Genomic DNA, 19,577 nt, shown 5'->3' on the forward strand with positions numbered 1-19,577 from the left:
GAGCTATATTGTTTCAGGAAAGAGGGTTTGACAGTCAGAAGTCCATGAATCTATTGTGCTGCCTTCAGTATGCATTCCACACCTTCTGCTCGGTATCAGCAGATGAGCTTTGAAAATCTATAGCTCAGTTTTGCCCCTGCTCTCATGCAGACAGCTGAGGCTCTGGAGCAGGAGTTTTGACCTCTTCTGACTACTGTCCCCATGACCCACAAACACATGAGAAACAGGTTTTCTCAACAAATTATTCCTGAAAAGAGTGGGAACTCTTTGGCCCCCTCAAGCTGCCCTCTATTTTACTGTGTGCTGGTCGAAGGGCACTATGGTCCATTACAGTAACCCTATAGTGGGAGTGGGGCAGTAGATTGGTGTGTGCACTCAGGGCAACTCAGATTGGGAAATGTCTGGGGACTTGCTTATAGTCAGGTTGTCTGAAAAGGTCTTGCACCAAATTTAATGCATAGGAAAATGTTGAGGAAATGGTCTTGCAATGATTTTTCTAGGAGGTAAATAGATAAGGAAAAGACTGTAAGTAGATGCCAGGGCTAGTTTTTGAGCTAGCCTGTTTTAAAGTTGTGGTAGGGGAAGAGCTTTTCCCAAGGCAGGCAGCAAACTAGAAACTGTCTACAATGATGGGCTTGCCATGAGCTGGTGGCTGAGCCATATTGGCCACCCAACCGAGTGAACGTTGCTGACTGGGCTTCTTCCTCATATCCTACATGCAGTTCAGTCTAGTGATTTGACATGTGCTCCATTGTTTAGGCATTATCAGAGATCGTGCTGAATTATACAGTCAGTCTAATGCTGCTTCCACTGAATATCCGTTCACATGGGCCACAGATGCTAAGGTCTCTGACAAATTTGCATTCTGCCTCAGTAACTCTGAAACACCTCTGTTATTTCTAGCATCAGGGTCTTGGAGTTTTTTCATGTTTAAACTGCCAAGTGTTTGTATATCTGTATGGGTTTGGATCTTTCCTCTGACTCCACCTATGTCTCTGTCTGTCAGACATGTTTCCACACTGCCTGTATTAATTTGTACACACCTATCTCTACAACCATGACAGACTTTCTATCTGTGTCTTTGGACATCTATCACTCTCTCTCCCTTCCTTTATTCTTTTCCTTCCCTTACACCCCTCCTTTATTTCTTCCCTTTCTTACCCACTCCCCTCTCTCCATCTGTATCAACTATCTTCCTATCCTCTTCTGAATTTGCTTTGTAATTCTGAATCTGTGGGCAGTGGCATCAGATTATTGTTTTCATGTCTGGATGAAATTCCTCTTATAAAGAATCTCAGCTGAAGGAGATGACTTCTTTTTTGAGCCATAATGAACCATTTATTTCAGGCCTATCTAGGAATGACAGTGTTAAAAAAAAAAAAAAAGAATAACTGGGCATTACAGTAAAGCCAAAATTCAGAGGGATCCCAGTCATCCCACTCAGTATATCCAAAAGGTGGAAAAGTGAAAAAGTGGGTTATGCCTATGGTCTCTAAAGTGGAAAGAGAACTTTCAAGGCATTGTGTAAAATCATTTTCCAGGAGGCAGCTGTAGTTCATAGTTACATGTGGTGTAAACACAAGCGCAATGGTGAAACAGAGAAAATGTACTTCTCCCTACATTTTTATTTTGTATTATCCTTTTAACAAACATCGTGTATACAGAATTTCTTCATGAAGTCATAAATTATTGTTTAATGAACTTATATCTGAGTTCTTCATTGTGCCAAACAATGTCAAAGAATCATGAATGACTATGAACTGCTATAGATAAGTGATGTGAAATAAGATGAGAACATATAGAAAGGGCAGATCATAGACTGAGAACCTCACCAAGAGGTTCAGGTGAGCTGAATCTATGTCAGGGATTCAGAAAAAGACACTTGTTATTAAGGGCTTTGAGGCCAAAGGAAGTACTCTTTGTACATTCCTGTCTTTTAACTCATTTGAGGAGTTAGGTGTATTACTATTTACAGTGTTCTCTCTGCCCGTTCTTATTGTTCTCCCCAACTGGGGCTGTTATTTGAAAGCTGGTTTCTTTCATTGGGTCACATAGGCTCTAATGATGTTTTGTTTATTTTTATTATCTTCACACTACATGGTTTTAATTTACCTAATTTGACTCTTTTTTGTTGTTTTGTTTTCTGAGAATGGGTCTTACTCTGGATCCTAGGTTAGAGAACAAAACCATGATCTCAGCCCACTGCAGCCTGGACACCCCACACTCATGTGATACTCTCAACTCAGACTCTCACATAGCTGACACTAGAGATGCATGCCACCCCTCCCAGCTACATATTAATTAATTAATTAGTTACTTTTTAGACTGGGCCCATGTTGCCCCAGGCTGGTCTAGAACTCTTGAGTGCAGGCAGTCCTCCCACCTCACCCTCTTAAAGTGCTGGGATTACATGTGTGACCCGGGGCCCCAAAATGGCTTTGAGATTTTTTCTTTTTTCTTCTGCCTCCTCATGTCTTCTTTTGAAATATGCAGTGAAGGTTTCAATTCATGGACTATAGTCTCCAGGCCTGTAATTTCTATATTTCAATTGATTATCTACATTGGGATATATATATATATTATATATATACATATATTATATATATACATATATTATATATATTATATATACATATATTATATATACATATATTATATATATTATATATATTATATATACATATATTATATATACATATATATTATATATATACATATATATACACACACATATGTATATATATGGGCACTTCTTTATAAGAAAATACTTCACAGACATTTATTCTCTTAAGGCATTTTAAAAATTGTATTTTTTTATTTTTACTATTTTTTATTATTACACTTTATGTTCTAGGGTACATGTGCACAACGTGCAGGTTTGTCACATATGCATACATGTGCCATGTTGGTGTGCTGCACCCATTAACTCATCATTTACATTAGGTATATCTCCTAAGGCAATCCCTCTCCCCTCCCCCCACCCCACAACAGGTCCCAGTGTGTGATGTTCCCCACCCTGTGTCCAAGTGTTCTCATTGTTCAATTCCCACCTATGAGTGAGAACATGTGGTGTTTGGTTTTCTATCCTTGCAATAGTTTGCTCAGGATGATGGTTTCTAGCTTCATCCATGTCCCTACAAAGGACATGAACTTATCCTTTTTTATGGCTGCATAGTATTCTGTTGCGTATATGTGCCACATTTTCTTAATCCAGTCTATCACTGATGGACATTTGGGTTGATTCCAAGTCTGTGCTATTGTGAATAGTGCTGCAATAAACGTACGTGTGCTTGTGTCTTTATAGCAGCATGATTTATAATCCTTTGGGTATATGCCTAGTAATGGGATGGCTGGGTCAAATGGTATTTCTAGTTCTAGATCCTTGAGGAGTTGCCACACTGTCTTCCACAATATTTGAACTAGTTTACAGTCCCACCAGCAGTGCAAAAGCATCCTGTTTCTCCATATCCTCTCCAGTACGTGTTCTTTCCTGATTTTTTAATGATCACCATTCCAACTGGTGTGAGATGGTGTCTCATTGTGGTTTTCATTTGCATTTCTCTGATGGCCAGTGATGATGAGCACTTTTTCATGTGCCTGTTGGCTGCATAAATGTCTTCTTTTGAGAAGTGTCTGTTCATATCCTTTGTCCACTTTTTGATGGGGTTGTTTGATTTTTTCTTGTAAATTTGTTTAAGTTCTTTGTAGACTTTCGATATTACCCCTTTGTCAGATGGGTATATTGTAAAAATTTTCTCCCATTCTGTAGTTTTCCTATTCTCTCTGACGGTGGTTTCTTTTGCTGTACAGAAGCTCTTTAGTTTAATTAGATACCATTTTATTTCTTAAATTTTTTATGAAATGATACATATTTATAACTCAAAAGTTGATGTTCAAAAACTCATATACATTAGGCATTAGATATATGCAGCTAATAGCACAGATATGACCTCACATATTTGTCATTTTTGTGGTGATAAAACTTGACATACATTGTCTTAGGATTCTTTAGAGAAAGAATATGTTAATCACTAGTTATAGTCAGCATGCTGTAGAAAAGGTTTTTAAGCATTCCTCCTTTCTAACTAGAAATATGTGTTCTTGATCCAACATCTCCTCAGTGCACCCTCTCCATTAAACACCACCCCAACCATTGTAGTCACTACCTCTGTGAGGTCCATTTTTTAGATTTTTTATAGGAATGAGGTCATGTGCTATTTACCTTTCTGATACCTGGCTTGTGTCACTTAACAAAGTGGCATGTACACATTCAGCAGACTCAGGTGTATTGTCACAACTGGCAGGATTTCCTTCTTTGTTATTGCAGCGGATTTTTCCATTTTACATATATGCCCCATTTTTTTTGTCCACTCTTCAACTGAGTTTCTATTTTGAAATAGCAACAATGTTGTAATCTCCCCTTTAATAGAATTGCTTATTGCAATAAAAGAAATCTTGGTCATCATTAGAATATCTTCTCTAGTACATTTTAATTTGTCAACATTTAAAATAAAGCCAACCACTTAGAGATAAAGGAGAACTTTTATGTAAAAATTTAGCATGGAGTTGTTCAAAGGTGGCAGTGTTTGTGTGTGAGATGAAGTAAACAAGGGAAAATTTACCTTCTTCAGCTGAGAAAGGACAATGTACATAAACTTTAAAATCAGTGAATAATTTTATGGTTTTACCTTTGTCCATGTGCCATTAGTAGTAATCAGTAATTCATATGAAAAGGAAAATAATAACTAAGGAAAAAGGAAAATAATAACTAAGTAGTTATTAACCATTACAAATGAACTTTTACCTATGAATTAATGTTTGGCTTCAGCTTCCTTAGAAGAACTGGCCTTACAGGAGCCATGAGATTATCCAAAGCCATAAGAAATATTCACAGTATCATGACTGTCTAGCAATTTAAGGAATGAGGAATGGGGACATAGAAGAAATAATTTTAAAAAGTTGCTTGAGAGAAGAGAAAATAGTGTTTCAGAAAATAGTGTTCTTTTCATAATGTTCCCTCATTTTTAATATTAAAGGTCCCATATCATATGGATGAGAGAATTATGGAGGTCCTCCACTCAGAAAGCCAATCTCTTCCTGGCAAATAACCATATGTCACCAAGAGATGACGGTTATGCAACTAAGGATAGGTAAAGGAAAATTTTTAAAAAACAGTTGATTGTTTTTGTGGTGATGAAATTCACATAACAAAATTAAACATTATAAGGTAAACAGTTAAGTGGCATTTAATACATTCTGTGTCACACACCAACTACCTCCATCGAGTTCCAAAACATTTTCATCACTCCAAAATAAACCTCCAACTACCAGTTAAGCAGTGCCTTCCATTTTTTCCCTTTCCTCAGCTGCTAGCAAACACCAATCTGTGTTCTAATTCTGAACCCCTGGTTGGGGGCATTTAATGTTAATGGGCTCAAACACTACACACTTTTGACATCTGTGATGTCCTGAAGGTTCATTTACATCACAGCACTTTACTCCTTCCATAAGCTGTTAACCCATTATTTTATTTGTGTTGTTTCCATGGCAGTATTTCTATGCACTAATATTTGTTTGAGTATGCTTATTCAATTCTGGGTGTATGTGAGCGGAATTGCTTGGTCCTGTGATAATTATGTTTGTTTTCTTGAGGAACCACCGCATTTCTCCATAGTAGCTGCATCATTTTCCGTTCCAACTAGCATTGTATCAGGGTTTCAATTTATTTACATCCTCTCAAACACTTGTTATTTCCTGCTTTTTAAAATTTATTGCCATTCCAGTGTGTGTGTGAAGTATGGTATCTCATTTGGGATTTGAAATGCGTTTTCTGTATGACTGATTATGAGTATCTGTTCCATGTGCTTTTCAGGTGTCTATTTTATATGGAGAAATATCTATTTAGATGTTTGGCCTTTTAATTTTGTTTAAGTTGTAAGTTAGTTATGTTTTGGATACTAGAAGTTGAAAATTTAAAATTTGTTTAGCTTAAACTTATGCACACAGAAATCATCCAAGTTCCCCAGAAACCAGGGATTATGCTCCATGACCTAGAGACTATGCATACCATGATTATGGTCATTCTATTCAGGTTGAACATTCCTCTAGAGAATATAGGTACCATAAGGTTTTCCAGATTTGTCAAATAGATTTCTTAAATTGTTTATTCTGGCATTAAGAAAACTTTTTTTTTCCAATTTAGTGATCAGGATGGCTATGGTGAGGCCCGTGGTAGAGATCATTCTGAACATCCAAGTGGAAGTTCTTTTTTTTTTTTTTTTTTTTTTTTGAGACGGAGTCTCGCTCTGTCGCCCAGGCTGGAGTGCAGTGGCGCGATCTCGGCCCACTGCAAGCTCCGCCTCCCGGGTTCACGCCATTCTCCTGCCTCAGCCTCCCGGGAAGTTCTTACAGAGATACAATTCAGAGATATGATGAGGGTCCAGGATGGATTCATAAATTATAGAATTATATTTATTAGATCAGATCATTATTTTAATGAACTTCTAAGGAAAAATGTAAAGGACAAATATAACATGTTTAAATATTGAATATTGTTAAGAGTATAAAGCATATTAAATGATATGAAGGTGAGAACTTCACTTTGTGTTCAGAAAATGTGACTCAACGTTTACTTTCGGATTAAATTTGTTAAGCTTCAAAATACTACTCTTACACTTCTTTTAAATAAACCTTCTGACTATTGCAGGCATAATTAATATCCTGCAACAAAGGCAGAGGAAAACAGATATTTCCAAATAGTACTTTAACTAATTCATGTTTTAGTGGTAGCAGTAAAAATGTTTGGATGTAGTCCAACATTATTTTATCAACCCTGCAGGGACCTCTCATGGTGCACCACCTGCACAAGGGCCTCGGATGTCTTATGGTGGAAGAAGCTGCCATTATTATAACAATACACAAGATAGATATAGCAGAAGTCGGAGAGTTACTCAAGACACTGCGGTGATTTTTATTCCTGTTTTCATGAGCACGTTGGCAGAAAAGATCAAAGGAATCTAATTTCTCTGGATAGAGTGCACCCTGCTCCTCGTGAAGCATATGGTAGCTCAAGTTATGTGGCATCTACAGGAGATGGTAAGAGAAGCTGATCTGAAAAAGGAGACTGAAGTAAATATTAAAGCAAGTATTCAAAATAATAGTTATTGCATACCAAACCTTCTTTGCAAATCGAAAATTGAAATGTTATTTATTCATTGTTACCTGCATACCACTCAAAGCAACATGTTGGTTTTGTGGAGAGACATAGATACTTACTCCATAATTTTTCTGAGATATTCAGAGGAAAAGGAATTTTTTTCAAAGTAATTTCATACTTGTTAATGCTATTTGAAAACTCTTTGTTTAGATGTAATATCTGCATTAAAATTTTCACAAAGAAATTTTACATGTAATGCAAAATGCCTGATGTTACTGCTTAGCTACACATGCTTAAAAGCAAATTCAATAGGAGAGAAAATTGTGTTGTTTTTGAACATTTTCCTTTGTTTCTTTGAACATAAGTAGATACAAGATCAAGCATATGTTATGTCTCCCTTGCAAGCTGCATAAGTTTTCTAATTAGGCTGTGTTTCTCTTTAAAAAATTACAAGCTTAAAATGTTTGAGAAATCTTCAGAAACACTACACAACTGTCTGCCTCACCATATAACATTTATCTTTTAGAGGAATATTACAGGTCAAAGGAAATAATTAGATGTGGTTGATACTAAAGTTTAAGACATCTGGAACATTCTACATGAAGGATTCTGTGACTGAAGGGGGATATTGGGAATGAAAACTTTTCTTTTTTAACCTAAATCAAAACTGAACCAATTAAGTTTCTCAAGTGCATAGCATAATGAAATTAAATGTTCCTACTTTAAATAGTGGAACATATGTGTTTTGTCTTGAGGGTTACGCATGTTAATTTTTTCTTGAAATATTTGACAATGGATACTATAAGTAACGGTTTAGCAATAAGTTCTTACAAACAGGAATAATCTAGTATAGTTGGGATTTTATCAATTTTTTTTTGAGATGCAGCGTAGCTTTGTTGCCCAAGCTGGGGTGCAGTGGCTCGATTTTGGCTTACTGCAAACTCCGCCATCTGGGTCCAAGCTATTCTCTTGCCTCAGCGTCCTGAGTAACTGGTATTAGATACGTGTGCACCATAGCTGGCTAATTTTTTGTATTTTTAGTACAGACAGCATTTCACCATGTTTGCCAGGCTGTTCTTGAAATCCTGACCCACCTCCTCAGACTCCCAATGTGCTAGGATTATAGGCATGAGCTACAACTATCAGCCGATCAGATTTATTTGAAGATGTGAATGTGAACGTTTTAGACCTCATACTTTTGGAAAGTGAAGTATATAAAACATAAAACAACAGCCTAAAGTTTCAGACAGGGGATTGCTTAAAGGTTTAATAAATCATCAAATGATAAAAAAATAAAATATTTGTACCCAAATAACTAAACCAATTAATTTTTCTGATTATCCAACCTAAAGAAATGAAATATATGAAGTTCTAGAAGTTTTACAGTCCATCATTCTTACAATTAACAGACTAATCTGCAAGGACAAACTATTTTCTTGGCAAAATTTTAATAAGATCATCAATTTTTATAGGGTAAGGGTGCAAATAATTTTAAAGGGAGAAGTTACCAACTTTGATTTTCAAGTGAGTTATTCATGTTATGAAGTTGTGTTTTCATTCATCTACAATGTAGCATTGTGAGGATGAAGTAAAAAGATAAACTCCCTAGTCTTTTGTATGTTACTGTCCAGGTGTGATGGCTTAGTTCTTCAATTCCAGCACATTGGGAGGCCAAGGCTTGCAGATCACTTTAGGTCAGGAGTTCAAGACCAGCCTGGCCAACACCAAGAAACCTATCTCTACCAAAAATACAAAAATTAGCCAGCCATGTTGGCCCACACCTGTAGTATGTTACAGCTAATTGGGAGGCTCAGACAGGAGAATTATTTGAACCTGGGAGCCTGAGACTGCAGTGAGCCCATATGCAGTCTAGCCTGAGTGACAGAGTGATACTCCAACTCAAAAATAATTATATAAATCAACAAATATGTAGATTATCTGGTATCCTTCAGTTTAAGCACTTATCATTTCTTTATTATTTTTAGAGACAGGGTTTCACTATGTTGTCCAACCTGGACTGCAGTGTCACCATCGTAGCTCGCTGCAGCCTTGAACTCCTGTGTTGAAATGTGTGAGCCTTCCATTTCAACCTCCTAAGTAGCTGGAATTACAGGCACACATCACTGAGCCCAGCTTTTGTGTTTGTGTGTGTGTGTGTGTGTGTGTGTGTGTGTGTGTGTGTGTGTGTGTGTGGTAGGGACAATGCTTCAGATGTATTGTTCAGGCTGGTCTGAAACTTCCAGGCTTAAGTGATCCTCCTTCCTTGGCCTCCCAAAATGTTGTGATTATAGTTGTGAGCCTCTGAGAGTGGCATATCATTTGTTGGTATGAGTGACATTCCGTCTCCACTCTTTTAATTCTTTTGAAATATACAATAAGTCATTGTTAAATGTAGTCATCCTATGCTGCTGAACACTAGACTTATTCCTTCTAAGCAGCCATAATTTAACCCACCCCCAACCCCTCTTTGATCCCTTCCTTACCAATACACATTACTTGTATCAAAATATCGCATGATATTGCCGAAAGTATCTACAACTGTTGCGTACAAATTTTTTTAAATAAGTAAAAGAATAATAAAAAAAGGGTATATCCACAAGGTGACAAAACAGGAGGCTCTAATTTGTTCCTCCACACAAAAATGCAACAAATAAAAAGCCACAACAACATCAATTTCCTGTGAGATAAACACAGAAACCAGTTAAGATACACAAGTAGGATTATGAAAATACTCACTTAAAAGAGGTAAAAAAAATTGAATAATAATTTTTTTCTAGAGTTTATGTCTGATACAGTGCCCTAGAATGAATAGGGAACTGTTATTTCACAGCTCCTCTCAGAGGACTGAAGTATTAAACCACATATATAGTACTCCACCTGTTACATCTGCTTCTCCATGAAATGATTCCTAGCTTGCCATTCTCTGGATTCTAACACAGACTGGTATTTATACCTCTCATAGGACCTCCAAGATGAAAGAGGGATTTAAATAGACATTCAAGAACTTCTGAAACTGTTTCCTCCTGGCTTACTGGATCTCACACAGTCAAGAAAGCTCAGCTCCCACTTTGTACCTCTAAGAACTTAGTTTGTACATCTAACTTCTTGACTTTTTTTTTCTTTTTTGTTTTGATATGGTGTCTTGCTCTGTTGCCCAGGCTGAAGTGTAATGGCACAATCTTGGCTCACTGCAATCTCCCCGCCTCCCAGATTTAAGCAATTCTCCTGCTTCAGCCTCCTGAGTAGCTGAGATTACAGGCATCCACCACCATCCTCGGCTAATTTTTGTATTTTTAGTAGAGATGGGATTTCAAGATGTTGGCCAGGCTGGTCTTTAACTCTGGACCTCAGGTGATCCACCCATCTCAGCCTCTGAAAGTGCTTGGGAGTACAGGAGTGAGCCACTGTGCCCAGCCTTTTCTTCAGCTTTAATATCATCTAATTTTGAAAACATTAGCAATTAAATTGTTATTTTCTTTTTTCTTTTTTTTTTTTTTGAGAAGGAGTCTCACTCTTTTTGCCCAGGCTGGAATGCAATGGTGCCTTCTCGGTTCAACACAACCTTACATCCTGGATTCAAGCAATTCTCCTGCCTCATCCTCCTAAGTAGCTGGGATTACAGGCATGCACCACCACACCCAGCTAACTTTGTATTTTTCATACAGATGGTGTTTCTCCATGTTGGTCAGGCTGGTCTCAAACTGCCGACCTCAGGTGATCTGCCTGCCTCTGCCTCACAAAGTGTTGGGATTACAGGCATTAGCCACCATGTCCAGCCAAAATAATATTTTCAGTGTGCATTTCTGTGATCCTTGGAGGAGGTTGGGCAGCTTTGTCTATGTTTGTGACCTTTTTCTTCCCCCTGTGGATTGCTGTATTCTGCCATCTTCAGTATTTTGCTCTTTAGTTAATTTGGTTAGTCATCATCACAATGTTACATTGAAAACTGCTAATAGTTGTGTGATAATGGCAAGCTTCTTCCCCCAGACAAATTTTAGGGTCAATGATACTAGACTGGCTTGACCACCAAAGTGTGCTTTGAGAACTGTAATGGAATTACAGGAACTCATGTCTGGAAAGAACAGAATTCTAGCTGTCATTTAGTCCTACCCAACCACCTGATGTGTAAACCTTGTCTTCAAAATCTTAGCCAAATATTCAACTTCAACTGTCTGCCTCCTGAGACAGTCCACTCCATCTGTAGATAATTCTGTTGATTATAACAGCCTTGCCTGTATTAAACCAGATCTTGTCTCCCTGTATTTTCTACCCTCTGTCTCTCCAGCCTTAGAGAACAAATCTACCTCCTCTTCCACGTAACAGCCTTTCTGATACGTAGTAACAGTTTATATAATAATTGAAGTCATCTTTTCTTCATGTTAAACATGCTGGTTCCCATAAGTTATCCTTATATGAGGAGATTCTGAGTGTCTTTTCAGTCACTTTGTGATCACAGTCTGTTGAATGCTTACTAGTTTATCCCTTTTTAAAAAATGTATCACTGAGTTCAGTGTCTTAGGGTGTTCTGAATAATAATAATAACTAATAATAATGGTAGCTAGCCTTTATTGAGTATCAAGTACTTTGCCAAGTACTTTACTTGTATTAATTAATTTAATCCTTACAACATGACAAGAGTGTGGAATTTGAATCCCCATTTGGACAATGAGGAAATTGAGGCATATGGAAATTAAGTAATTTACCTGTAACTGCACTCAGTGGAGTGGAACTAGAATTTCTCCTATTACAGTTATCATATTTCAGTGTATATGTGCCTAAGATTATATGATTTTTAACTCCTAATTGATTTATATTAACTATCTACTCAAACTCCCAAGTCTTATTTGAATGTATTACTGGTAAGCCGCTACTTCCCATCTTGTACAGTTGAGTTCTGAAGCCAAGTCTAGGACCTGAAAAACTGCACTTAACCTCACTGAGTCTATTATAGTTTGTAGCCCACAGTGCTTTTCAGACATCTTGCTTATCCAGTTTTTCTTCCCTGATATAGTTAGCTGGCTCTCTTCTCTTCTGGTAGTGATTGACTTCACATTTGACACTGTCATCTACAAACTATATACTACATGTTTTCATCTTAGCTGGATGTGGATGAGTTGCTTAATTTATTTTACTTTTCTTTTGTGTTTGCATTCAGAAAGTAGCTTCCCAGAATAAACAGCAGTGGGTGTTTTCCCACAGTTGTACAGAGGTTATCTACTCCATTGTCCCTTCCTCACGGAAGGATCAAAAACATTTACCAATATGTTATACACTTCAGGTAACAGTTGTTTGTGTTCCTTTCAATATTTTTTTCATCAGATATACGCTTGAAAATGATATTGTGCACAGGACTTCTCAACTTAGTTTCTGCCTTTCTAGTTAAGAAAAATGTATGTTTTAGTTTATTAACTATAAAATAAAATGCTCCTTTTTCTCTTCCTAGGCTTAAATAGAATAATTAGTTAAAAAATCAAGAAACTATCTTATACACATTTCCACTATATTTTTCTACTTTGAATCAAAAAGTAAATTGAGTGGTATAGTGAAAAGACAAAAGGATGGGGATTGGTGAGTTCATGGGCAGGGGACTTGGTTTCCACTGTTAGTTTTCTCATTATCTGGCAGTATGAATTGCCAGAAGTTTTTTTCTCTTCTCTAGGCTGTAAAATCTGTAAAATGAGGGGACTGGAATAAAATGAGGTAAGACAATTCATTACTTCAAAATTACCTTGAGTTCAATGTAAATGTAATATAACTTGTTATCTTCCAAAATATTAAAATGGCTTTGCGTGAGTGCTTTGTAAACAACTCCCCAAGCTTTATTTAAAAATTATTTCTGGATATTTGTTTAGAAGAAACATTGCCAATTAAAACTTAGAGGACAAAACATTCTGAGTATTACTTACTGCTGGATCTTATAAAAATACCAATGACATTTGGATTTTTTTTTTTTTTTGAGGTGGAATCTCCCCCTGTTGCCTAGGCTGGAGTGCAATGGTGTGATCTCAGCTCACTGAAACCTCCGCCTCCCGGGTTTAAGCAATTCTCCTGCCTCAGCCTCTCATGAAGCTGGGATTATAGGCACATGCCACCACACCTGGCTAATTTTTTGTATCTTTAGTACAGACTAGGTTTCACCATGTTGGGCAGGCTGGTCTGGAACTCTCGACCTCGTGACCCACCCGCTTCAGTCTCCCAAAGTGTTGGGATTACAAGAATGAGCCACCACACCCAACCTTTAGATTTTTTTTATAGTGTAAGTTCTTCTGTGGATGGCTATAGGCAAATCCGAGAGGCATTTTCACATTTTTGGCATTTAAAGGGGAGTCAGAGGCCCGCAACCCTGTGCTTCTACCCTGTAATCTATCTACTGAAGGATGAGCCCCCAGGAATGCTGGGAGCCTCTCAAAATTCATTCACACACCTGCACAATCACCCACCAATTTATTAAAAAACAAGTTTCCTGTGAAAATTCTCGATTGCTTTCTGTGTGTGAAAGAAAAAAATCACAATAAAAAACATCTCGGAAATATCTTTAAACTTATTTGCAAATATATTTTTGGTGATTTTTAAAAGCTACACTGAATTACCCAAAAGACTATAAATCATGCTGCTATAAAGACACATGCACACGTATGTTTACAGCGGCACTATTCACAATAGCAAAGACTTGGAACCAACACAAATGTCCAACAATGATAGACTGGATTAAGAAAATGTGGCACATATACACCATGGAATACTATGCAGCCATAAAAAATGATGAGTTCATGTCCTTTGTAGGGACATGGATGAAATTGGAAATCATCATTCTCAGTAAACTATCACAAGGACAAAAAACCAAACACCGCATGTTCTCATGCACAGGTGGGAATTGAACAATGAGATCACATGGACACAGAAAGGGGAACATCACACTCTGGGGAATGTTGTGGGGTTGGGGAAGAGGGGAGGGATAACATTAGGAGATATACCTAATGCTAAATGACGAGTTAATGGGTGCAGCACACCAGGATGGCACATGTATACATACGTAACTAACCTGCACATTATGCACATGTACCCTAAAACTTAAAGTATAATAATAATAAAATAAAATAATAAAAAATAAAAGATATGCTGAATTTTCCTTTTTTAAAGGCAATGCAGATTTAAAAATGATTTTGTAATAGTTTACTGGTGTAAACAAAGATATCAGTGAAGATAACATTTATTTATATGCATTTTTAAATGCTATTTTCCTGCTTGTTTTCACCTTGTGTTTTATTCTTTATTTATAGTTTCAAAATGTTTTACTGAAGGGAAAATTTAATATTTTTGTTTTTTTTTCTTTTCATTAAGTCTATGGGTACATTTATCATTTAAAAGATACTTTCAAAATAAAATTAGAGAAATTTAAAATAGATACATGTATATATATTTATTGCCAATTTTCCTCAATAATTTGCTTGTAAACAAATACAACTGGCTGGGCGCAGTGGTTCATGTCTGTAATCCCAGCACTTTTGGAGGACAAAGGGGGCAGATTGCTTAAGCTCAGGCATTCAAGACCAGCCTGGGCAACATGGCGAAAGCCCATCTCTACCAAAAATACAAAAAATTAGCTGGACATGAGGGTGTGCACCTGTATGTAGTCCCAGCTACTCAGGAGGCTGAGGTGGGAGGATTGCTTGAGCCTGGAAGGTGGAGGTGGCAGTGAGCCTAGATCATGCCACTGCACTCCAGCCTGGGTGACAGTGAGACCCTATCTCAAAAAAAAAATACAATCGGTGCCAGCAAGATACATCCTTGCAGAAGTGAATGAAATGATACAACTTAAAAATACTTAACAAAATTAATTTCATTAGTTAACATAAGTTTTTTCTGGAGTCTCACACTGTTGCCTGGGCTGGACTACAATGGTGCTGTCTCGACTCACTGCAACCTCTGCCTCCTGGATTGAAGAAATTCTCCTGCATCAGCCTCATGAGTAGTGTTCGCCAACACACCCAGCTAATTTTTTGTACTTTTTAGTAGAGATGGGGTTTCACTATGTTGGCCAGGCTGGTCTCGAACTGCTGACCTCATGATCTTCCCACCTCAGCCTCCCAAAGTGCTGAGATTACAGGTGTGAGCCACCAGGCCGGCCTAACGTAAGTATCTTAACGCTATTTTCCTCAGAATATTAGTTACTTTATTAAGAACTGGAGAAAAAGAAACTACTGCTAAAATTGAAAACAAACTTAGTAGAAATGTCTATATATATATGTTATATATGTACACAAACACATTATATATATACATTATATATGAATAGATTAATGGGAAGTTAAATAAACAGATTTCTCCTATTCAACTACCCAGTATATTGGGAACTCAGAAGAAAACTGATGAGGAAAGGGTAGAACCTAGGCTTATCAAAGAGTAAATTAAGGCACTAATACCAGTAATTATATACAACAATTATGATATGCATGAAACATATCTAATTACATCACTTTCCCACTCACAATCTCTTCTTAAGACAAATATGCACATTCTCTTCTAGTCATAAGATACTAGATTAATCTGTAATCTTCAAAGGCTTCTTTGGTGCTTCCTTATCTATGACTTCCAAGCTTCCAAGTTTCTGCTTTTCTCTAGTTGGCTGCAATAGCTCTGTGCTCAGATTCACTTGGCAGTCCTTGCCTGAAGACCTTTTTGCCTTAAGAGCCAGCATTTTATTTATTTTCACTTTTAGTGTAAGTCCACAATTACTCATATGATCATTCAACAATTCTTTCATCAGAGATTCCTATTTGTGAAGTACTCTTCCAGGCATTGGGTGATTCAGTAGTGCATAAAACTAACCAAATGTTTCTGCCTTCATATAGCTTCCAACTCAAGAGCAAACAAATATTTAATTTCAAGTAGTGCTGTGAATAAAAGAAAAGGGAGTAGAGAGTTGGCAGAAGGAATAGGGGTGAACAATGCTTCTGCAGAGAGATGACATTTAAATGACATAAAGAATTAGGTAGGTAAATACTTGGAAGAAGAGTGTTCTGGGCAGAGGAGATAGCCAAGTTCAACATCCTTGTTGTATGAAGCAGCTTGAAATGTTCAAGGAAATCCATAGAAGACCAGTGTTCTGCTCTTCTGGCAGGTGAGGACACAGCATTCTTCTCCTCTGGAAGATGCAGTTACAGGGTGCCATCTTGGAAATAGAGAGCAGCACTCACCAGACACCTAATCTGCTTGTGCATTGATATTGAACTTCATGGCCTCCTGAACTGTAAATTACTAAGTCTAAGGTACTTCATGGCCTCACAAATTAAGACAAATTGGTATTGACAAGTGAATGTGCTGCTCTAACATATACCTAAAAATGTGAATGTGGCTTTAGAACTGGGTAGAGGTTGGAAGAATTTTAAGGTGCAGGCTAGTAAAAGCTTAGATTGCCATGAATAGAATGTTAAGGGCAATTCTGGTGACAGCTTAGAAGCGGAGAGCCATAGAGAAAGCCTCAGTTTTAGAGATTACCTATGTGGTCATGAACAGAATGTTCATAGAAATATGGACAGTAATGGCCATTCTGATGAGGTCTCGATGAAAATGAAGACTATCTTACTGGAAAATAGAGGAAATGCCATCCTTGTTACTAAGTGGCAAAGTATTTGCCGGACTCGTCTCCATGTTCTGTTTTGTGAAAGGCAGAATTTAGGCTGGGAGCGGTGGCTCATGCCTGTAATCCCAGCACTTTGGGAGGCCAAGGCAGGTGGATCATGAGGTCAGGAGATCGAGACCATCCTGGCTAACACGATGAAACTCCGTCTCTACTAAAAATACAAAAAAATAGCCGGGCGCGGTGGCGGGTGCCTGTAGTCCCAGCTATGCAGGAGGCTGAGGCAGGAAAATGGCCTGAACCCCGGGGGACAGAGCCTGCAGTGAGTGGAGATCGCGCCACTGCACTCCAGCCTGGGTGAAAGACTGAGACTTCATCTCAAAAAAAAAAAAAGAAAGAAAGAAAGAAAGAAAGAAAGAAAAAGAAAGGCCAGATTTACAATGATGAACTAGAATATTTGGTGAAATAAATATCTAAACAAATTGTTCAGGGTGCTGGATGGCATGGCTTAGCTGCTTATAGTAAAATGCAATAAAAGAGAAACACATTAAAGATTTATAATTCTAAGGGAATTAAAAAGGGGAGAAGACCCTGAAGATTTGGAAAATTGTTAACCTCGCCTAGTAAAGAATAAAAACCTATGTTTAGGAGACAAAACCAAGTGTGTGGCCAAGTGACCATTAGATGAGGAGATTAGTATAGATAGGAAGAAGCCAGATTCCTTTTATCAAAACAATGGAGGAATGATCCTGATGGCAAAACAGAGATCTTCCAGGCTACCTCTCTCACCACAGGCACAAAGAACTAGGTCTTTGAGGGCAGAATAGTTTCAAGGGAGGGTCCCAGGATGCCTGAAGATCCTCAGTGTTTGCTGCCTAAGCCCACCTCAAGTCTCTGCTTCCCCCATTCCAATGTAGTGCTCCACAGCATTCTCAGCTGTGGCTCAAGTGGGCTTAGTTGCAGCAAGGGCAAGTTCTCTGGAAGATACAGGCTATAATCCTTGACAGCATTCATGTGGTACTAACTTTGCAGTCACGCAGAGCAAATGAGCTGTGGAGGCATGGATACCTCCTAATTTTCAATGAATGCCCCAGAGAAACTTGGGGTCCAGTCAGAGAAATACTGCAGGATCAGGGCCACTGCGGAATGCCTGCATTAGTCTGTTTTCATATTGCTATAAAGAACTGCCTGAGACTGGGTAATATATAAAGGAAATAGGTTTAATTGACTCACAGTTCAACATGGATGGGGAGATCTTAACAATCATGGAGGAAGGCAAAGAGGAAGCCAGTCACCTTCTCACAAGGCAGCAGAAAGAAGAAGTGCTGAGTAACGGGGTAAGAGCCCTGTGTTAGTCCATCCTCACACTGCTAATAAAGACATACCTGAGACTGGATAATTTATAAAGGAAAGAGGTTTAATTGGCTCACAGTTCTATGGGGCTGGAGAGGAATCAGGAAACTTACAATCATGATGGAAGGGGAAGCAACAAGTCCTTTCTCACATAGCATCAGAAAGGAGAAGTCCTGAGCAAAGGGGGAAAAGCCCCTTATAAACCATCTGGTGAGAACTCACTCACTATCATGACAACAATATGGAGGTAACCACTCCCATGATTACATTACTTCCCACTTGTTCCCTCCTATGACACATGAAGATAATGGGAACTACAATTGAAGATGAGATTTGGGTGGGGACACAAACAAAGCACATCAAGCCCCTTATAAAACTATCAGATCTCATGATAACTCACTCATTATCAAATGCCCCCATGATTCGATTACTTCCACCTGGTCCCACCCTTGACATGTGGGTATTATGGGGATTACAATCCAAGATGAGATTTCGGTGGGGACACCAGGAAGCCTAACCATATCATTCCCTCCACTAGGGCAATGCGCAGTTGAGCCATGGGGTCAGGGTTACCAAAGGGGATCTCGACATGGGAAATGTCCAGTGGAGCTAAGGGGTCATGGATACTGCAGATAGCCACCACTAGAGCAGTGTTTACTGAGATTATTGGATGAAGGTCACCTCCAAGACCCCAGGCCTGCACAGCCGCTACTGCAATGCCAGCCTGGGAGAGCTCCAGGCAAATTAAATCAAACCCTAAGAGCTGTGGCATGGCTGTACCCGAAAAATCAATGTGAGAAAGTTTTTTGCAGCCTCGGGGACTCAACCTTCACTCAAGTGTGTCTGGAATGTGGGACATGGAGTCAAATAATATTATTCTCAGGCCTTAAGATATAATGTTATTCGTCCCGTTTTGTTTTGAAGCCAAAAGCAAACTATCACCCCTTTCCTCTTACCTAGTTGTATCTTTTGGATTGGGAATACCTATCCCATGACCGTCTTCCAATGGTATTTTGGACTCTGAATGGTAATTTGACTCTAGATGAATCATACTTTGCGTATCCCCCATATCTGATTTAGATAATATTTGCATGTTCTAGATCAGACTTTGCATATAGACTTTAAAAGTTATGCTGGAATGTGTTAACACTTTTGGGATAGAATTAATGTATTTTTGTATGTGAAGAGAACATGAATTTTGGCCCACCACTGGTAGAGTGCTATGGTTTGAATGTGTCCCTTCCAAAATTCACATGTTGAAATTCACCCCCATGGTGATGATATTAAAAGGTGAAGCCTTTTGGGAAGTGATTAAGTCATGAGGGACAGATCATTATAAAAGGGAAGGAAGGAACTAACTTAAGCCCTTTGGGCTTTTCTTCCACATGAGAATACAGCATTTCTCCCCTTTGGAGATGCAGCAACAAGGTAATAGCTTAGACAAAGTGTGTAACCCTCACTAGACATCAAACTTTCTGGTATCTTGAT

This window comes from Pan paniscus, chromosome Y, assembly GCF_029289425.2.
Source record: "Pan paniscus chromosome Y, NHGRI_mPanPan1-v2.0_pri, whole genome shotgun sequence".
Lineage (NCBI taxonomy): Eukaryota > Metazoa > Chordata > Mammalia > Primates > Hominidae > Pan > Pan paniscus.